At 42.9% G+C, this 23,024-nt stretch overlaps 1 long non-coding RNA gene across 1 annotated transcript; it reads left to right on the top strand.

Moving 5' to 3' along the window:
• The first annotated feature begins 9,180 nt into the window (after positions 1-9,180).
• LOC140723429 (uncharacterized) lies at positions 9,181-21,093 on the top strand. Its single transcript, XR_012097895.1, has 4 exons — positions 9,181-9,269; positions 12,049-12,140; positions 16,852-17,050; positions 20,916-21,093. It is a non-coding gene; the product is annotated as an uncharacterized lncRNA (long non-coding RNA).
• The last annotated feature ends 1,931 nt before the right edge of the window (positions 21,094-23,024 follow it).

Here is a 23,024-nt window from a genome sequence, read left to right as displayed (position 1 = left end):
GATTTGATGCACTTCTCGCTGTTGTAGTCAGGGACACTGGAGGTCACCCTGCCTTCCCACATCCCACAAGAGGAGCATTTCACTGTCCTGCCTAGCATCGCTACTGTTCCTAGCTCAGCAAATAAAGAGATGGGGAAAAAAACTTGAGCTTTCTTCCCTTTACTTTTGCTGGCTGAAGCCTTGAAGAGCTAAAGATCACCACTATGACTCAGACAACAGGCACCTGCCTCTGCCTTCCTTTACTTTGCTCTGACTCGCCAATCCCAAATGCTGATTGGTTACTGGTCAAAACTCTTTTTTGTCTGTCTCTCTCTCCCCCTCTCCCCATCTTGTTTTATGGCGTTTGGCACCCAGTTTAATGGTGCCACCTTCTGTTCCGGAGTATGTGATGGACTCACATTCTAAACCCCTTCACCCAATCGCACACATACACATACCCTAACCTACACTTTATCCTCCCCATCCTAGTACCCTATTTCTGTTTATCCATCATATCCTATAAAAAACCCCTATACCCCTTAAGAAAGCTAAAAATACTCTGACCTGTGTTCTCTCACCCATGCCCAGCAACCCTTTTAATGTGAATTCCTGCACCCCCAATTCCCTTAGATTAATTCTCATCATCTCTCTCTGTATCCCATACTTCCTGCAACTCAGAACTACATGTTCTACTGACTCCTCTTCCTGACATTCCACACACAATCCTGTCTGGTGTTTCCCTATCAATTTCAATGTTTGGTTTAGTGCACAGTGCACTAGTCCACACAATTCCCTCTCTTCTGTATCTACTTCCTACCCTAGAACCTGCAACACTTTTTTGTATTTGATATAAATGCCTCCCTTTCCCCTCCCTGTCCCATCTTTCTTGTCACATTTGGTTAATTTTCCCCCAGATTACACACTTAACCTCTGCTTTACTGATACTAATGTGCATTTCTATATTTTCTTTCTTTATTGCCCTCTTTGCTTTTTTGTCACTCTGACCCGCTGCTTCCTTTTATCCTCAATTAGTGGATCTGATTGAAATCCCCTCCCCTCCAAACATCCGATGTCTGGATTGGTCGCTGGTCAAAGCTCTTTTTCATAGGAGAATGAGCATTAAATCATTGTCAGCTGGTTCACTGAAACGAAAATGAGATAGAGCTTAAATTCAATATCTGTTGAACAAAGATCCCATACCATCTGCCTGCATTCTGCAGCACTTCTCTCTGTCAATAAGAGTTCACAGGAAACCTTGTAAAAGAACAACCACGTTCTAAGTCTTGGGTGCCACCACTCTGTGAAGGCAGGCAAGGATGGTGAAATTGAACTCACCTGTGTAACAAAGGTCTTGTCTACTGAGGAAAACAATGTATGGTATCAGGACATAAAACCCAGCAAAAAAAAACTTATATTAGGCAGCATTTGTCTATGTGATTCTGAGACTTGGAATAAGGGTTCGAAAGACCAGACTTACAGAAATTCAACTTTATATATAATCTCCCCGATTCAGCTCTCAGGTACTCGATTCGAATCTCCTCAAACTTGGTTTATTATTGTCATATGTTATGAGGTACAGTAGAGAACCTGTTTTGCATGCCTTCTATACAGATAATTTCATCACATAAGTGTATTGAAGTAGTACAAAAAATAGTAGAAAGGAGAATGTAATATTACAGTTACAGAGAGTACGTCATAGGCAGGCAACAATGTGCAAGGGCATGAAGAGGTAGATTGTAATGTCAAGGGTCCTTAACATAGAACAGGTCTGTTGCATGTTCTTATAACTGCGGGATAGAAGCTGTCTTTGAGTCTAAGTGGTATGTGATTTTAAGCTCTTCTGGCTTCTGCCAGACGGGAGTGGGGAGAAGAGAGAATGTTCAGGGTAGGATGGATCATCACATTGGCTGCTTTACTAAGGCAGTGAGAAGCGTAGACAGACTCCATGGAGGGGAGATTGTGAGGAATTGTAGAGTAGGCTTGACCCAAAAGCATAGCAGTGGAGATTATTTAGGAGTAAACAATGCTTTATTAATAACTCCAAGACAACAAGCCACGAGGGGCACAAAACAAGGGAGAACAGATAAGCAGCAGGTGACAAGGTAACTGAAAGTTAGGAGCAACTGGTTGAGGCTGGCTGGTTCAATGGATGAACATGGACTGTGGATGACAGTTGGGTTTAAGTAGGCTGCAGATGATAAGTTGGAAATGCGTGGCAGGTGTTAGTTGGGTGGAGACTGGGAGGTTTATGTCCACGAAGGCCTGACAGAGACTGATTTCCTTTGGTTTAGTGCAGAGCAGTTGCCATATCAAGCAATGATGCTTTCTATGATTGATTGATAAAAACTGGTGAGGGTCCAAGGGGATATGCCAATTTCTTTAGCTTTCTGTAGAAGTAGTGGTGCAGGAAAAGCTTCTTCCTCTCTGCCATCCGATTTCTGAATGGACATTGAACCCATGAATACAACTTCACAAACTTTTTTGCACTAATTATTTAATTTAACTATTTTATGTATACTTATGTACTTCACAGTTTTTATTATCTTTGCACTGCTGCCACAAAACAACAAATTTCACAACATATGCTGTAGATATTAAACCTGATTTGGATTCTTAATGTTTTGGCCATGGCATCCATGTGGTTGGCCTAGAACAGATTAGTGGTGAAATTTGCTCCCGGGAACTTTAAGGTCTCATCCACTTATGTAAACTGGAATGTGCACACTGCCCCGGTTCCTGAGTTAATGATTAGTCATTTTGTTTTGCTGACCTTGACTTTGTTATCATGACACCATGCCACATCTCTCTATCTCTTTCCTGTACTCTGACTTGCTGTTATTTGAGATTCAGTCCGCCACAGTAGTGTCAACTGCAAAAATGTAGATGGAGTTCGAGCAAAGTCTGGCCACACAGTGATGGATGGATAGGTGTAGAGTAGGGGGCTGAGGTTGCATCCTTGTAGGATACCAGTGTTGTACTGGTATTCATGGTGTAAACATAGTTGTTTATCCTTATTGACTGTGGTTTGTTAGTCAGGAAGTCAAGGGAGGTTTTGAATCCCATGTCTAAGAGTTTGGCAATGAGTTCACCGAGAAACAATGTAGAGATCACCCATGGAAAACAAGCAGTATCTTCTCCAAGCTCTCCTTTAGGTATGCTCAAATTTTATGAACACTAAGCACCTCTCATTAGTGTACACTTTCTTTTATTAAGAAGACTACAGTATTTTGCAAACTAGAAAATCAACCCCTTCCATCACCCAACCTGGATGGCTGCATTCAGACGAACATTTGTCACAGTTCATTTGCTGGGAACAACTCTTCTCACCTACACTGCCTGCTGACCTCCTCCAGTCTACCCTCGACTAATCTGTTCCTCAGCACTGTTGAGACTAAAGATTTTCTTTCGTTATGTGTCGTATGATATAGAAAATACTGGTTTTTCCGTGACCATGATTATTCCAGGCAAATTTTTCTACAGAATTGGTTTGCCATGGCCTTATTCTGGGCAGTATCTTTACAAGATGGCTGACCCCAGCCATTATCAATATTCTTCAGAGGTTGTCTGCCTGGCGGCAGTGGTTGCATAACCAGGTCTTGTGATATGCACCAGCTACTCATACGACCATCCACCACCTGGTCCCGTGACTTCACGTGACCCTGATTGGGGGGGGGGGGGGGGTAATAAGCAGGTGCCACACCTTGCCCAAGGATGACCTGCAAGCTAGTGTGAAGGAGTGTCTTACACATCTTTTGTTGCGATGTATCTCCACCCTGCCACCCAAAGTAAAGATTTTACATTATCATTTAGGGAGAAACAATTTGGTTCTGACTTACAGAAAAATTAGTTTGTGGACAGATCCCAGGAACGCAACCTGGGGATGCCCCGTACATGTCAAGATACTGGAGAGACATCACCAACGCTGTCTCTACAAAATCCTTCTTGTTCACTGACAGGATGAGTAAACCCAATGTCAGTCTCCTCTCCCAGGTCCATATCCTCAGCGTGGATGGTCTAATTATATTCCGTTAGCTCCATTGGATATACTCTTTTGCATACCTCACATTCACTCCAAAAGCAAACCCTGTGTTCTGAGCTCTATCATGGGAAAAGATTAGCAAATGTACAGAGGAAAAGATTCAGCAATGTCTTTCAAATCTCCTTGAAAACAAATTGCAACACTGACACCTGGGAATCTATGGTCTGTGACCTTTCAAAATCTAGCAGTAGCTGAACAGGATGACTGAAAACCTTGAGTCCAGGCATTGGCAGCACACGGAGGCTTAATATTAAAGAAGGAAAAAAGTGCAGCAGCTCACAAACCATCAACCTTCCTACCCCATCTGGGGTAGAGTTTGTGGGTCTCACCAATCCAGCCACTTTCTGATCAGCAGCTCATTGGCCCATTGTTGCACCACTTGTAGTGTGGACGCTCCTAACCTAGTGTCAGTGTGTAACGTTTGGATGTAGCAATCTACAGACCACCAAGGGTTTGCAGCATAGCTGGATCGCTGAGCAGTGAGTGTCATTGAATCATACAATATGGAATCAGGCTCTTCTGCCCAATTTGACCATATGGACCACTCTGAAAACAAGAGGCCTCAGACTGAGTGCGGCCTTCGGAAGGAACGGCTCAGGTTGGGACTCAGAAAGGTCAGAAGTCGGAGTAATTTTGTTTTTTTAATATTTTAATTTACTGTTAGTGATGCTAAAATTCTACATTCTTTAGGAGATATTAGGGGCAGACAAGAAGGCAATGGCCATTAAATAAGTTTGGTAAGATTGAAGGTTCGATGATTGCTGTGCAGTTTTACTGATGCCCCTGCCATTTGACCTGAAACACTTCTTGGAGAAGAACCTGCAGGTGGCAGTGCTCTTTCCTTCTTGGGAACAGAGGTGAAGAGTTTCTGTTCTTATGATGGAAGAATTACCATTGATGAAACATTTGAAGATGTTTAGGTTCAAGCCATTGTCCTAAGGAGCTGCTGTAGTGCTGGCTTCCAACAATTTGTGTACAAGATATGACTCCAACCAATGGAGAGCATAAATTCTGTTTCCCAATAGTAAATTGTAATTGGTATTTTTGTTTCCAGATTTAGCAAGTGGAATCAAAAACCATGCTTTTCACCTTGCCTCTGAAGACTGAAAGATGGAAAATTAGGTTTAATACTGGCATCATTGATGAATGTATCCTGGAGTTCAGTGTTCATGAGATAATTGTGGATAAATGTGGAAGGATGTGGAAGCATTGGAAAGGGTACAGAGGAGATTTACCAGGATGCTGCCTGGTTTAGAGAGTATGCATTATGATCAGAGATTAAGGGCGCTAGGACTTTACTCTCTGGAGAGAAGGAGGATGAGAGGAGACATGATAGAGGTATACAAGATATTAAGAGGAATAGACAGAGTGGACAACCAGCGCCTCTTCCCCAGGGCACCACTGCTCAATACAAGAGGACATGGCTTTAAGTTAAGGGGTGGAAAGTTCAACGGGGTTATTAGAGGAAGGTTTCTTTTACTCAGAGAGTGGTTGGTGTGTGGAATGCACTGCCTGAGTCATGGTGGAGGCAGACAGACTAGTGAAATTTAAGAGACTACTTTACTAAATTTAAGAGGTATATGGAGGAATTTAAGGTGGAGGGTTATATGGGAGGCAGGGTTTAAGGGTCGGCACAGCATTGTGGGCCAAAGGGCCTGTAGTGTGCTATATTGTTCTATGTTCTATAAAGATGTTTTCAGTCTTTGATAGTTTAACTTTTTGGAAGCACTTTTCAGACTTTGAAATTTTACTATGCGTCATAATCAAAATTTCCATAGATTTTTTACAAGGTGGGTTTACTAAGAAATATGGAACCAAGATATGGAAGTGGAAATATTACCAAAGTAAAACAAGGTAGGTTTGGTGAGTTGACAAGCCTGCAGTTCTGAATCCCTTCATTGACTAGTCCAGGGTTGATATCGATGATCAAAGCCCAAAGGTCGATCGGTAGTCCAGAAGTCAAAGCCTGAAGGAGAGCCTGGAAGCTTGTGCTGTCCTGTTCTGTCCTTGTTTGACCACTCACTGATTTCCTTTTTGAACAAGTAGTAGAGAGAGTAGAGGAAATAGGGTAGATGTTGTTTACCTAGATTTTCAAAAGGCCTTTGATAGGATATTTTGTACTAGACTAATCAATATGGTTAGAGAAGGCAGAGTCCAGAGAGAAGTACCTTAAGAAAATGCTGGCTGGCTGATGCACCATCAATAACTCAGTCTGAGACGTAAGAAGCGAGATATCGGCTTTTATTGACTGGAAGAATGAACAACACTACATCCTGGAGAATGAGGCCGGGCTCAGGCCTCAATCGCCTTTATACAGGGGTCTGTGGGAGGAGCCACAGGAGCAGTCCAGACAGGTATATGTAGTTCACCACACTGGCTTCACAACAGAAAGGAGAGAATGTGAGGAAGGGGTAGATTTTCACAGTGAAGGATCATGTGTGCCATCTTTCGTAAGACTGTGCGTGCTGCATCACCTGTGAATTGTTAAAAAATCTCGTGTGCTTTTTGAAAGAGAAGGGAAGCTCTACTTGCTGAATTCTCCAGCAACCAAAACAGTTAAAATAACTGATGTGGCTTTAACATACTGCAGTTGCTGGTCTTATCTAGTGTAACTGGTTGCAGCACACTTTATGAGAAAAACAAATTACATAATACACTAGGTGCTAGTAGGCCATCAAAAGCTCTAGGTATGGAAAGGAGGCAGTGAGTAGAAAACACACACTTCTGGAGTTAAGTTCTGTTCATTAAAAAAGCAATATATATAAAATATTTACATGAATATATACAATTCAAAATACCAACACTCTGTTTAGTTTCCAAATCTCAGATATCAATCAAAAACTAAATTTCTGTTTAGTTAGAATCAGTGATATTCATTAGAATATCCTTTGTTACTCCAATTTTTCTAACTGATTAGATCTAGTGTTGTTCCCTACTTAAAGGTTTACAGGCTAACCTTTCATTTTTTATTTATCCCTGGTTAGTTAGAAAGCTAATCAAATTCCCACTCTTCCGTTTCAGTTCCAGTCAGTATGTCTACAAATTCAGAAAATATTTATACTGTATACAGCGTTACTCCTTTCATGACAATTCTCCGGCATCACAACTTTTAAACAAAGTAAATCTCATACAGTAGTTTATCAAAGTCTTTGCAAAAATAATCAGTTCTTGCAGATTCAAATCCTTCAAATGAAAATATACATCCGACCTTATTAAATCCTCTAGGTCATTAAACATTTCGTCCCCGCGCCGGTTCTTAATCTTGGGGGCTCGCCATCTTCTTGATTCGTTGGATGAAATAGTTGATCATCCGCAGGAAGTCAATTCAGAACACTTACAGAAAAAGGAAAACCTGACCAAATCCCTTGTTGTGATTTAACAGAACTAATTCCCTGTTACGTGGGAGAGATCTTGGACACTCGTCTCTGCCAATATTGTGTCGTTATGGCTGCTGCTTGTTATAGCAGTAGCTTCAATGGCTCTTTTATCACCATCATCTCTCCTCCAGAGGTTTCACCCTGAGGTTTTCAAGTAAGCAGGTTAGAGATACTCACTAATAATTCTACTTTTAATAGTATATATCTTTAGTTTCTAATAGTTTGCTGCTTTTCTCTCGCTTGTCTGCGTCTGCGTCAGCCACGGCTCGTTCTCACATAGTTTTTTTTCCACAAAAAATTCGGTAACCTTGTCTTCATCCCTCCTCAGGTGAAGCTTTCTAACATTACATCTTTTGGTTTAATTAACCTGGGTTGTATTGGAGCTTACTGGGCACAACTTGGCTGTCAATTTAGTAACACTACAGTCGTAACTTGGCTTGAAAGAAGCATTTTATTGGGAGCAAACAGTCTCCTGAAGAGATGAGAGATTCTGCATGAAAAAATGTATTTGTGTTCAATAAACTTGTTGTTTATAACCTGAGCCTCAATCTAATAACAAATAATTATCAGAATATAGGTGGTGAGCAGATCATGACACATTTGTAGGGTCACAGAACGCTGTTATGCTGTCTGAAATGCCGGGTTGTAAGAGAACAAAGTATAAAATACAGCACTGAGACACAATGCTCTTCTGCACAAATTAAGGTAATGGAACTTAACCCCTTCTATCTGCTTGTGGTCCACACCCCCCATTTGCTGCAAAATCATGTGCCTACATAAGCACCTTTTAAAATGTCTCTATTTGCTTCCACCACCCCCGCCATACTAAATGTTTCTTATTGTCATTTAGGGTGTTGCATTCTGAACATGCAATGTGATTTCCTGTCCATTAGAGAAACCAAATGCTGATTGGGTGACCCTTTTGCAGAACATCCCCACTCAGTCTGCAAGGGTAACCCTGAGCTTCCACTCCCTGTCACATTAGCTCACCATCCCATTCCCACTCAGACTGCTATCTTCAGTGTCCTGCATTTTTCCAATACAGCCCAACGTACATTCTGGGAACAGCATCACATCTGTTATGTTACAGCTTTTGGAATTTAATATGCAGTTTAATAATTTAAGTCGAGCTCTTTATTTTCTACTCTTCACATATAGGTTCCTACACTTCTGTTTCAATTTGCTTTTCTTTACAGCCAACTTATGTTTTTCCTCCTAAGCAAATGTTACTTTGACATCTTTGGTTTGCATCCAAGCAGATGTCATCTTTGTTCTCTGACCCTCCCTTTCTCTGCACTCATAACTTAAGCTTCCCTTGAGTAAATAGGCCTGTGCTGTTACATGCCTTGTCCAACTCTAAATCGGATGATGTTATTGATGGATTTTTTTTCACATCCAGCTGAGAGGGCAGAAAGGGCCTTGGTTAAACTTATCATCTGAAAGAGGCAACTTGGACAATGCAGCACTCTACTCAGCATCTGAGTAAAACCTGGGGTTTTATTCTCAAATCTGTGGAGTTGCCTTTGAACCCATGACCATCTGACTCAGAGGATACCATGTGACCAACTGACCTGATATCTTAAATTTGCTTTCTTTGCAAAAAGTTTGTAATGTTGCACGAATCCACTTCACTTCCTCATCTCAGGCGCTGTACATCTTCTATCCATCATTTTCAGTCATACTGTTCTATGGCATTAACATTATCAAAAGGAGAGAAGCTGGATTTTATACTTATTTCCACACCACTATGCCTAACACACCAACCAATCTTTTTTCCTTCAACCTCAGAAGGTCCTTACTACCAGAGAACCGAAAGGGAAAAAGGTCTAAGGCACAAATCCAAGGTGCATCACTATTCCTCACAGGTAACAAAGGTGTGTTTGGAGATGCAGAGCTTGTAACAGTTACTGATTCAAGACCTTGAGTTTGGTCATGTTGAATTTTAGTTCTGTGAAGATAAAAGGAACTTACAGAAAAATAAATGACACCAGAAGTTGTTTCTGGACTTCCTTTAAACGCTAACCTGCAAATAAATCTTAACAAAATTCGCAGCTGTGTGTCTGAGCTGTTAGACTTCCTAGGTCAGTAAATCAAAGCAAAGGCTGTCTACTTCTGTTTATCAGTTCCAAACCTGCACTGCTGCTTGAGCCAAGTAAGATGTTTGTTCACGTTGTGATTTTTTTGTGCATGACAAGCATTCCAAATGCTTAAACTTCTTTTTCTCTTGTCCATTGTAAAGGGGATTTCTTCTTTTTCTTTGTTACTGTGTATGTAATCAAAATGGCTTTTTTGTTTTGTTAAAAGTAGGAATGCTTCTTTGTTGCGAGAGAGTGCTGGAAGCTTGTTAGGGTTAAAATTTACTGATAACGAGAATTGTATTCCTTTGTAAACCAATTGGGATTAATGTTGTTCTTTCTTCTGAGTCTGTAAGCTATTGTTGGTGGGCTTTTGGGGAGATTGGCGCGAAGGGTTGAGAGAGAGAGGACGCGATGCTGTTAACTGGGCGAGGAACGGACCCCAAGCAGGGGTCCAAGGCCAGGAGGTACCCCGAGGAGAGGAGATGAAGCTAGATGTGCTTGGTTGACCACTTTGGATGGTTCTAAGCTGCGAGTCGAGGAGTTCGGAGGGGATCGAATGGTGGCCAGAAGACTAAGGTAATTGAGCTCCAATGGTTGTGCACGAAGTGGTTTGGACTTTGATAAGTTTGGCGCCTTTTCTTTATTTTTTTTCCTTCATATATACTGTATCGTTATTGTTACGTACCCCGTAACTGGGTCACTTACCAGAAAAGATAGAGAGGTCCGTTGAAGTCTGATGGTACTATTTTTAAAAGTATTTATTGATAAAGGGGCACAAAAATAAGATTAATGCAAACATACAGATAATATACGTCGTCAATACTAAATCTAAAAGTGCGGGTATAATAATAATCAATAAGAAATAGCTCTATCGTTGTCTAGGGGATAATGTATTGTCCGATGGAAATATAACAGCCACTGTTAGTTCGTTCAAGCTGCAGCGTTTTGGGTTTAAGAGAGACGGTTTAAACTTGCCCAGGTCTTTTATGATGCCAATCCTTTTGGAGTCGGGGGAGTTGGTTTCCCCGTTGTTAGCTAAAAGCCATTGTCCGTGGTACCAGCCACCAGTTCCAGGCAACGGAACTGAACGCACGTGGCCTCCTTCAAATGGCTTCCCGCTATTACGGGATCGCTAGCGTTTCTTCTGGTGCATCTGAGGGGCTGTTCCTACAGACCCTCTTTTATCCTGACTCGCAGGGTCGTAGATGTCAATCAGGTTGGGGTGATGCAATCTCTTTCTCACCCAGCCCACTTTGCCTGAGGGCTGTCACGTAGCATAGTATCTCAATCCACAAATGTGTCTCCAAGAGACAATGGCCATGTCCCGTAGCTTTACATCGCCAGGGAACGAGGCATTCTGCACGTCTCTCTCATTTCCTGGGTCCCCTGACCCAACCCAATAGTGATCTTGCGATTCTCACAAAGGAGGGGGCTGCAGGCATAACATTATTAATCAGTTAGTTATAGTAACCTTTATAAATTGTACTCATTTAATCGCATATGGTGTACTGTCTGTTTTTGGGCGAGGCGGGGACATCACACAGCATCCACACAAGCTCTTTGCCCAAAAACAGACAGTACACCATATGCGATTAAATGAGTACAATTTATAAAGGTTACTATAACTAAGTGATTAATAACGATACAGTATATATGAAGGAAAAAAAATAAAGAAAAGGCACCAAACTTATCAAAGTCCAAACCACTTCGTGCACAACTGTTGGAGCTCAATTACTGAAGTCTTCTGGCCACCATTTGATCCCCTCCAAACTCCTCGACTTGCAGCTTAGGACCATCCAAAGTGGTTGACTAAGCACATCTAGCTTCATCTCCTCTCCTCGGGGTACCTCCTGGCCTTGGACCCCTGCTTGGGGTCCGTTCCTCGCCCAGTTTACAGCATCGCGTCCTCTCTCTCTCAACCCCTTGCGCCAATCTCCCCAAAAGCCCGCCAACAATAGCTTACAGACTCAGAAGAAAGAACAACATTAATCCCAATTGGTTTACAAAGGAATACAATTCTCGTTATCAGTAAATTTTAACCCAAACAAGCTTCCAGCACTCTCTCGCAACAAAGAAGCATTCCTACTTTTAACAAAACAAAGAAGCCATTTTGATTACATACACAGTAACAAAGAAAAAGAAGAAATCCCCTTTACACCATTATGCATCTCTAAACAAAGTAATGCAGATTAATATAATCCTGAACTAAGCATTGGAGTTCCATTCTGGAGGTGTAGAGGGCTATGGGTAAGCCTAGGTAATTTCTCAGGTAAGGACATGTTCAGCACAGCTTTGTGGGCTGAAGGGCCTGTATTGTGCTGTAGGTTTTCTATGTTTCTATGTATGGTATTTTGGACTTGTATCAAGATCACACAGTTATCTGAACAGTTGTGATGTCCATTTAATATGATCATGAACTTATGACAAAAGGTGCAAAGCAGATTTACTAGCAATCAGTCTTTACCTGTCTGGAAAGAATAATTTATTATGTTTTTTTAATCATTATTGTGTTCTTTATCTTATTTATCTTGGATCTGAAGTAACAATTATTTTGTTCTTCCTTACACTTGAGTAGTGGAAATGGCATTAAACAATCTTGAATCCTGAATCCAAGTTTGATGTTTCATTCCTGGAAAGTGAAGACTGCAGAGAAACACAACAGAAAAGGTAAACAGAGAGATGTTCTCACTGATGAAGGATATCAGAACTAGGGCCAAAACAGAAATAAATATGAATCTATCCTCTTTACCCAGATTATGATGGGTCTTATGAAACCTGCTAGAAAATGAGTTGCAGAGATGAGTATGAATACATTTAAGGGGAAGCTGTCACGGTCCGGTCCGTGAAGTCTGCGTTCCGGTTCATGGTCCGGTCAGTGGATTCCGGACTCCGGGTCTTCTGGCTGTCCGTTGTTTCAGTTGGGCTTAATCACAGGCACCTGATTCTCATATTGGGGCTGGAATATAAGTGGCCCTGGGTTCAAGTATGGGTGCTGGTTCATCTTGTCGGTATCCCGTCCTCGTCTCTGTGGGGTAAGTCTTTGCCGTTACCCTGCAGTTGGATCTGTCCTTGTCTCTATTGGGTACTATCAATTACTTCAAAAGACTGGAAGTAGAGTAAATACTGAAAGGCTTTTATTAACAGTAAAATGGATTCATGTCCATGCTGACATTGTATTCAGTGTCTGACCTGGACTGTGGGAGGAGCAATGACACAATCGCCTTTATACAGGGGTCTGTGGGAGGAGCCACAGGAGCAGTCAGCAGAGGGGTGTGTCCAGACAGATAGACATGGTTTACCACATTCACCCCTCCTTTTTTAAAAAGAGAATCCCGTGGGGTGAAGTGACTGACAATATTTAAAACAAGTATATTTACAGGTTAAGTATATCAGGCGTTCAAGTCTGTCGCTGTGATCTACGTAGCACCGGTGGTTGATTGCACCGGTGACGGTGGTTGTGCTGGTTCTGGCCTGACTTAAAGTGCCAGCACATTAGGCATCGGTAATCCCTCGTGCGATTGCATCATGCCCAGTATGGGAGTATTGTGAGGTGTCTGTGTAGGGCTTGGAGTGCACGGTGTCTCGTGGGTATATATATTGGTGCGTATGAGGTTCATAGTCACCATGGAGTGTTCAGGGTAGGGGCAGGTGCTCCAGCGGGCGCCAGGTCGCGGATGGAGACCATGTCTCCCGCCCATCAGGTAAAACCTGATGGTTTTACTGTGGGTTCGCATGATGTAGGTGAACTCTCTCGACCATCAGGGAGTACTTATTGCTGCTCGCATGTTTCCGGAGAGTACTGGCCCCGGGGACGTCAGCCAAGCTGGTAGGGTGGTCCCGGTGGTCGACTTCCTGGGAAAAGAAAAGAGTCGCTCATGAGGGGTGGCATTGGTGGACGTGCATAACAGGGAGCGGATGGAGTGGAGTGTCTCGGGAAGGACCTCATGCCAGCGAGAGACCAGCAGTCCCTTTGACCTAAGGGCTAAGAGTGTGGCCTTCCACACCGTGGCATTCTCCTTCTCCACCTGTCCATTCCCCCGGGGATTATAGCTGGTGGTCCTACTAGTAGCAATACCCCTAGCCAGTAGGTACTGGCACAGCTCGTCACTCATAAAAGAGGACCTTCTGTCACTGTGGATATGGCATGGGTATCCGAACAGAGTGAAGAGCTTGCGCAGGGTCTTTATGACTGATGTGGCAGTGGTATCGGGGCAGGGGATGGCAAAGGGGAACCGCGAGTACTCGTCGATTATGTTAAGAAAGTACACATTGCGGTCGACGGAGGGAAGGGGGCCCTTAAAGTTGACACTCAGTCGCTCAAGGGGCGGGTGGCCTTGATAAGTTGTGCCTTTTCAGGTCGGTAGAAGTGCGGTTTGCACTCTGCGCAGACTTGGCAGTCCCTGGTCATCGTCCTGATCTCCTCAAGGGAGTAAGGCAGGTTCTGGGCTTTCATGAAGTGGAAAAGCTGGGTAACCCCCGGGTGTCAAAGATCTGCGTGTAGGGCGTATAGCTTGTTAATATGCACGCTGGCACACATTCCCCAGGATAGGGCATCGGGGGCTCATTGAGCTTTCTAGGCCAGTACATGATGTCATAGTTGTAGGTGGAGAGCTCGATTCTCCACCTCAAAATTTGATCATTTTTGATTTTGCCCCGCTGTTGGGTGCTAAACATGAACGCAACTGAGCGCTGGTCGGTCAGCAAGGTGAACCTTTTTGCCGGCAAGATAGTGCCTCCAGTGCCTATTAGCTTCCATTATGGACTAGGCTTCTTCCTCCACCGCGGAGTGCCGAATTTCAGAGCCTTGAAGGGTATGGGAGAAGAACGTCACCAGTCTTCCTACCTGATTGAGGGTAGCAGCCAGCGCAAAGTCGGAGGCGTCACTCTCTACTTGGAAGGGAATGGTCTCGTCCACTGCACGCATTGCTGCTTTGGCAATGTCCCCTTTAATGCTGCTGAAGGCTGCGTGGGCCTCGGCTGAGAGGGGAAATGCGGTGGACTTGACCAGGAGTGGGTCTTGTCTGCGTAGTGAGGGATCCATTGGGCGTAATAGGAAAAGAAGCCCAGGCACCTTTTGAGGGCTCTGAGGGTGTTGGAGTTGAGTGAGTTCCAACAAGGGGCACATACAGTCGGGGTCAGGGCCAATGACTCCATTCTGCACGACACACCCAAGGATAGCAAGTCGGGTGGTTCCGAACACACACTTGTCCTTGTTATAGGTACGATTGAAAGCTTTGGCCGCTTGGAAAAATTTATGGAGGTTGTTGTCATGATCCTGCCGGTCGTGACTGCAGATGGTGATGTTATCCAGATATGGGAACGTGGCTTTCAGTTGGTATGGGTCCACCATTTGGTCCATTTCCCTCTGGAAGACAGATACACCATTCATAGCACCAAAGGGGACACGCAGGAAGTGATAGAGCCTGTCGTCCACCTTGAAGGTGGTGTAAGGGTGGTCCTCTGGGCGGATGGGGAGCTGGTGGTAAGCGGATTTCAGATCTATGGTCAAGTACACCTTGTACTGAGCTATCTGGTTGACCATATCCGCGATGCGGGGTAGGGGGTACGTGTCAAGCTGCGTGAACCTATTGATGGCCTGGCTGTATTCCACGACTATCCTATTTTTCTCCCCATTCCGAACAACGACCACCTGGGCCCTCCAAGGACTTGTGCTTGGCTCAATGATCCCCTCCCTGAGCAGCCGCTGCACCTCTGACTGAATGAAGGCCCTGTCCCCCGCGCTGTACCTCCTGCTTTTAGTTGCCACAGGTTTACAGTCGGGGGTCAGGTTGGTGAACAGCGGTGGGGGAGGGATCTTGAGGGTGGAGAGGCTGCAAGTGGTGTCAGTAGCGCAGCTGCTGGCATGGTGTTGGGTGGGATGTGCGGGTCGGTGTGTGTGTGGAGGCAGTAGCGGGGTATATGATGAAGTCCCACAGAACTGAGGATTTCTGACAGTGATTGGTGGGAGGGGCCCGTCATACTCCATTGTCACGCTTTTCAGGTGGCTCTGGAAGTTGAGCCCCAATAGCACAGGGGCACACAGTTGAGGCATGACCAGTAATGTAAAGTCTTGGTATTCTGTGCCCTGCACAACTAGCATCACTACACAACCCCCCAGGATGTCTGTTGTATGCGACCCAGAAGCCATGGTGATCCTCTGGTTTACCGGCCGTGTCACAAGTCCACAACGCTGCACTGTGTCTGGGTGGATAAAACTCTCAGTGCTGCCTGTGTCAAACAGGCAGCTTGTCCTGTGCCTCTCCACCAGGATGTCCATCATTGACCTTGCGAGCTGGTTGGGAGCACTTTGCTCGAGGGTCACGGAGGCCAGAGTTGAATCGCTGTCTTGTTCTGGCGCGGTGGGGTGCCCGGTAAGCACCCGTGGGTTGTAGGCGGTGTGAGGTGGCGCCGACCAAGATGGCCGCCCCCATGTCTCGCACATGATGGCGGCATGCAGGCAAGATGGTGACCCCATGCCTCATTTTGCGCAAAATAACATTTTGCGGATTTGCGACTGGCAGCAGCCGTGGTCGATTCGCCGGTGGGTTGCGGGGTTTACGGCGTCCATGAGGCCGTCGGGAGATCACGTGCCTGGAGAGCGTCAGAATTTACTTCAAAAAAGAAGTGTTTCTTACTGAATCATAGTGAACTGAGAGATTCACTACAATAATGGTGCTAGTAATGATCATTCTGTGGTGCATCACTTCAATTCCGCTTCTAATATTTAAGAAGTATAAAGATTGTTGCTTGGATTTCCAGCATTTGCAGATTTCCTCGTGTTTGCTTAGGTGATAATTTGGATAGTTTGCAGAATGAAACAAAGTTCTGCAACACTTTCAGGATGTTTGGCTTTCACAATGGAATCAAACTGATTTTACTAGGTTTTAGCATTTTAGCATCTAACTTTATACTGAGGTGCACCTCCCCAGGTATTGCAAAGACACATTTAAACTCTTCCAACTTCATGTGTAGAAGTGAAGTTATTTCAGTATTTTCTCTGAAATACGTTGATTATCCTCTGTACCCGCTGTAGCAATACAAAAATCACAAGAAGGTAGAGCAGGAAATCAACATTTAGCCGCTGAAACCTGCCCTGCCATTCAATATGATCACAGCCGATCTCTGCTGATCTCAGCTCCTCGTAGGAGTCAGCCAGAGTCTTGCCTTGAAAGTCCAGTTGTCCGTGTGTATAATTGCCTATACAAACTAACTTCTTTCTCATCTGCCACAATGTAATGCTGTGCTGATTTCCTCTTTGTCATTGCTTATGAGAGAACTCTCCCATTCATGTTGGTGTTGTATTTAAAGTAAAGCTGTTATATGTAAAAATGTTATATTTTGATTTATATACTGCCCCGTGTGTGTTTTTCCTTCCTAGCACAAGTAGCTTTTGGATGCTAACATAGCAATTGCGAGGTGAATGGATGCTGCTGCAATGTCCACATGGAATTGCGTCTCTTGCAATCATATGATGATCTTTCTGGACTAAAGCTTTCAGAGCTATCTGTGCTGTGAGCTCCCTTGCGTTTTTGACAATCATCTCCAGTGAAGATGCAGTCCCATAAGCTAAATTGAAGGTGAGTTTTTTTTTGTGTCCAACAGATTTGCTGTATCCTTTAGCCTCTTAAACTATATGTGATTTAGTCTCTCAGTGGACCATCTAAAAATCTTTTCGAAGTTATAGTGCCTCTTCAGATCAACAATGTAATCACTGACTGTTCTCCCATCTCTCATTTCATTTGTCAAATTTATGACTGTGTACTATCTCAGGTGGCTGAAGTGCTCATTAACTCTCTGTGCAAACAGGACATCCTTAGCTTTCTGTCAAGCTGCTGCTAGTGAATGAGATACTTTGAAGCTTATTTCTTTCTTTTAAATGGTTTTGTTCCCCCACTGCATCTCAATGTCTGTACTTCACCTCAAGTAATATTACTGGTCATGAATAGGTCTCCACATAGAATGTAGATGATTTAAAAGCTTTGTTATCCATCCCAGGCTAGCTATGAAAGATATTTCAGTTTGAACTGCCAGTTTCTCTCTTTCCCCTCCAAAATAGCATCATAATAGTCAACTTCTACTTCACACCCAACAAGTTCCATGATAGTGCAGACTTGCAAAGCCTTTCCAACTGGAATTTTACTTTAAAAGCATTCAGTAAAGCTTTAAGAGCAGTTGCTGTAATGATTCAGAAAAAAAAAGCTGCTGTTGCTTGCAGTTCTCTCTCCCACCTGACTTTCTGAACTCACTGATCACCCGCACAGAAGCATCGAAGTTCATGATCATTTTCCGCCTTTTCTGCTGCTTCTGCCTTGCAACAGCGGTTGCTTTTTGGGGTGCTGCAATGGAGTGGAATGAAGGAGCAATCCCTTAGAGGAGCAACAATTATTTTTTTGATGCATTTTCCTACTGGTGCTGATCTATAACAGAACATGTGATTATCCTTATAGCTAATTGTTGTATATTTTGGTTTGAACTTGACCTATGCTGGGAATACTTACAAGTTCCATCTGCAATGATGTTACCTGAACATCAGGAGTTTATAAACAGGACTATGTGTTTTATTCTTGTCACTGAGAATAACATGTGTATGTGCAGGATATTCATGATGACATCATTATGCTTTATACCCACATGACTTATTTACATATATGAATGCACAACAATGGTTGAACTTGTATCAAAGGAGATTTTTAGGGTTCATTTCAGCCAAGAGTGAGATTATCTTCAATAGGCTTTAAGAATAATCCTGACTGAGACATAGTACATTAAACTTACTGGTTTAATGTAGAACCCATGATATGCAGAGTCAAATAATGAAAATCATTATGCTTCTCTGCACAGATAGGAAAACTCTGTATCTATTGTGGGCAAGGAGGAAACTTGTTTTAGCGTGGAGGGCCGATTTGAAGTTCCAGTGTTACCTGGTAGGAGAGGATAAAAATAAATCTCTATAGCAGCAACAATTTATTGTCACTATATTTTCTTGTCCTGTTGATGAAAAGATTCTGAAGTTGAGCAGAATAAAGGTTGGCCTGTCAGGTATTATCAGGAATACAAAGGGGATCATTTTCTGCAGAGGGATTTGTCAAGGGGTTCCTTTCCCTTTCCTTTTTCTCTAGAGGTGTGTACAGTTCTTGGAAAAACTAAAGTCTGCACATGCTTAAAATTTGAAATAAAGTTTGAAAATGCCAGGAATACTCTGCAGGTCAGGCAGTGGCTATGAAGAGAGAAATAGACTTGGCTTTTCAGGGTGATAACTTTTTAAAAATCAGGAACTTGTGATAAGCTGCATCTAATTCATTTCAAAAATGCTTGAAATATCACATTTCTTTTATTTATTCTCTGGATTTAGCTGCAGATTGCAAAGGCAGCCATTTCTTGTTGTGTCTAATTACCCTATCCTCTTAACAGTCCATTCTGTTTTAGTACAACTAAATCAACTGATAGATATTCTGTAGACACTTAAAAGTGAACTGCAACTAGGTAGACAAGGTAGCATTATGAAAATTACTCTCCCACAAGTTCCAGTCACTCTTTGTGACTGGTAAGCCATATGTCTTTTAATAACCAATAATTATGAAATTTCACATAGACAATTGATTAGTGGTGAATTGAAAAGGGTTCGAGTTATAAATGATGAAGAAATAAAAAGATGGTGATTAAGTTTAGGCAAAGACAATAGGGGGGGTTGATTTGTTCAAAATTAGAAAGTGAGGGTCAACTTGTGAATAAACCTTGTGACTTCTAGTGGATATGGAGATGAAATGCCCAAGGGGGAGAAAATCCACATTTTGGAGATTATTGATTTTGTTTACCAAATATTGTCACACTAAAGTTAGTTATAAAATGGGGGTTGGCTACCTTTACCCTTTTTTGAGGCCAATAGGGTACTTCTTTCTCTTGCACTCTCCAGGTTCTGGGAAAAGCACTGCCATTATTAATTGCTTTACCATCTCTCACTATGCTGCAAGGCCTTTATATCTGGTGACCTCAAGGTCACAAAAAGAAAAAAACAACCATTTGCTTTTTTCCCTGTGATGATTGATCAATGCTTCTTTGGTCAGTGTGTTCTAATCAACCCAACCTTTATTAGAAATGCCAGATCTTCTGCTTCAGAGATAGCATCTCCTCCAAGGCATTATTAATATGATGTAATTATCAGAAAATTATGTTGCAACACTCATTATAAAGTAATCCTACAAACAATAACACAGGAAATTAAATGTTGCTTAAAATAACCCAGGGCATGCCCTTTTCTCACTGTTGTCATCAGGCACACACTCAGTGATTCAGGAACAGCTTCTTCCCCTCTGCCATCTGATTTCTGAATGGACATTGAAGCTTTGGACACTACCACACTTTTTTAAATATACAGTACAGTATTTCTGTTTCTGCACATTTTTAATAATCTATTCAATATATGTAATTGATTTACTTGTTTATTTATTATTATTTTTTTCTCTCTGCTAGATTATGTATTGCATTGAACTGCTGCTTCTAAGTTAACAAGTTTCATGTCACATGCCGGAGATAACAAAGCTGATTCTGATTCTGATGTTTACAGATGTGGTATTCTCTTAAAACCAGGGCACGATTTCATGCTGAATGTCCTGTTTCCTTCTCTCGGCAGCAACAATGTTCAATACTCACTATGTGGGTTAATGGTCTGAACTAATAGCCAGAAGCATGGCATTTTCACACAGTATTACTGTCTTAATGGCATGCAAACAGGTCCATTGGCCCAACAAGTCCTCACTGATCACCATCTGCCTATTAAAATGAATCTTACATTCATCACAGGTATTTTTTATTCTCCCCACATTCTCATCACCTTTCTACCACTCACCTGCACAGCAAGGGGAATTTACACTGGCCAATTAACCTACCAGCCTGAACATCTTTGGGATGTGGAGGGAAACTGGAGCATCAGGAAGAACTCCACACGGTATGCAAACATTACATTGACGGGTCTCACGGTTAGGATGGAAGCCGGGTCCCTGGCACTGTGAGGCTGCCGTTCCATTAACTTCTCCACTGTGCTGCTCAAACCCAGGGCCATGAATTCAAAACCCATTACAACTAAGGAAGGTAATTAAATAAAATTAGGTATAATAATCTAGTATTAATGATGATGAAGGTAAAATGATCCAATTGCCATGCTGTCTGGTTGACCAGCATCTTGCAAGGAATAAAGCAACGTGTTTGATTCTTAATTGCGCTCTAAAACACATATCACAGTTCAGTAACCAATTAGGAATGGACAATAAACACTGGCCTTGCCAACGGTGTCCATGTCACATGCGGTAAATAAGCAATAGCAAGATTTAAGAGCATACAGGACACTTTCTGTTTAAGACAACATCTGGTGCAATTTGTAGACTAAGAGCATGAATGAAAGAGGCCCAAGAAAATTAACCCCATGTTCTTTGTTCTTGTCAACAGATACATGTCAAAACATAATAAATAGGCCTGTTATAGACGGCCAGGTGTGCAGTTTCCTGGGTTGGTGAGTTCCATGCTGAAGCAAGCATGCAGCTACACGGGAAATGTAGCTGAATTATTGTTATTGGGCACTGATTTCAAATACAGATGTGACTGGAAAGGGAAATTATGGAAGGCATTTAGAAGATAAAGAATACACCTGGAATTTGCTGAATGTTGTAAATCTTATGGTGTTGCTAACTTTTTTAATTTCAAAAATTAACTTTATTCATAATAAAAAAGATTATATATAAAGGAAAAGGATGTGCAAAAAATCTTTTACATTCAAGATCATTACATTCAGTAGTAGCAAAAGGAACACAAATAAAGGTCGCACCATTGTCACTCACATGGCTTCCTGAGGTGATACCCCTTTTTATTGTTTGAGAGGCTTCCCACCCAACTCTGCCATCTGTGTGGAAGGAACCTAGACTGTGGTCCTTCCCCTCAGAGCCTCAGCATTGGTTCACTGAGTGTCAGTGCATCCCTCAGCATGTACTCCTGCAGACCGAACTATCCCAATCTGCTGCATTCCCTTAGATATCTTGCTATGCTGGAGGACCAACACATTTCAGACAGATCAAAGGGCATCTTCTATTGAGTTGATGACCTTCCAGCAGTACTAGATGTCTGTCTCAGCGTGTGACCTAGGAACAGTCCATAAATCAGAGTCCTCTGTTATGCGTTTGCTGGGATAAACTGGGACACAACTCTTGCATTAGGAACAGCACCCACTTGGCAAATCCACAGTCCGCAGGGAGGTGGGTGACTGTTTCACCCTCACCACAGCCATCCTGAGGGTGGTGTACACTGGTGGTGATACAGGAAGGCTCTGATTTGGAGGGCCTCACTTGCCACCAGCAAAGTGAAGCATTGATGCTTGTCGGTCAAATCTGGCGTTGAAGTTCTCTGTCAGGTGGTTTGGACCCTTTTGTTGAGTGAACAAACCCACAGAATTAATAGTGTCCCTGTCTTGCAGTGCCTGTAGTACATTCCCTGCTGACCACTGCCTGATAGGCTTGTGTTTAAACATGGTTACATCAACATGGAAGGGAGGGGTATGGAGGGTTAAGGTCCCATCTGATCCAGAGCCCTCCATACTAGCCCCTTCCACGTACTTATTCAAACTTCTTTTAAATGTTGAAATTGAAACTGCTTCCTCCACTTCCACTGGTTCATGTTCCACACTCATGACACCATCTGAGTGAAATAGTTCCTCCTCAGATTCTCCTTAAATATTTCACCTTTCACCATTCACCTATGACCTCTAGCTCTAGTTTCACCAAAGCTCAGTGGAAAAAGTCTGCATTAATCCTACCTATACTCCTCATAATGTTGTTTATCTTGGTGCCCATGAATTTTGGATCCATACACAGCTTGATCCAGCCACAAACTAAGGAGGTCATCAGGATGAGATCACTGTTGGGTATATTTCCTGACTGATGGTATCATGGTCTGGAATGGAAATACCAATGCTCAAGAACAGAAAAAGTCACAGAAAGTGGTGAATACAGCCCAGTCCATTATGGGAAAACCCTATGGAGAAACAGTAACGGGGACAAGGAGATGGCAGATGAACTAAATGAGAATTTTGCATCAGTCTTCACCGTGGAAGACACTAGCAGCATGCCCAATGTTGTAGTGTGTGAAGGAAGAGAAGTGGGTGCAGTTACTATTACAAGGGAGAAGGTGCTCAAAAAACGGAAAGACCAAAAAGTACACAAGTCACTTGGACCAGATGAACTGCACCCTAGGGTTCTGAAAGAGGTAGCGTTGGAGATTGTGGCAGCATTAGCAATGATCTTTCAAAAAATCATTGGATTCTGGCATGGTGCCAGAGGACTGGAAAATTGCAAATGCTACTCCACTCGTTAAGAAAGGAGGATGGCTGCAGAAAGGTAATTATGGACCAGTTAGCCTGACCTCTGTGGTTGGGAAGATGTTAGAGTCAATTGTTAAGGATGAGGTGATGGAGAACTTGGTGACCCAGGACAAGATAGGACAAAGCCAGCATGGTTTTCTCAAGGGAAAATCCTGCCTGATGAACTTGTTGTAATACTTTGAGGAGAT

This window comes from Hemitrygon akajei, chromosome 3 (assembly GCF_048418815.1).
Source record: "Hemitrygon akajei chromosome 3, sHemAka1.3, whole genome shotgun sequence".
NCBI lineage: Eukaryota > Metazoa > Chordata > Chondrichthyes > Myliobatiformes > Dasyatidae > Hemitrygon > Hemitrygon akajei.
The sequence above is the reverse complement of the archived record's forward strand: the minus strand, read 5'-3'. Positions and strand labels throughout refer to the sequence as shown.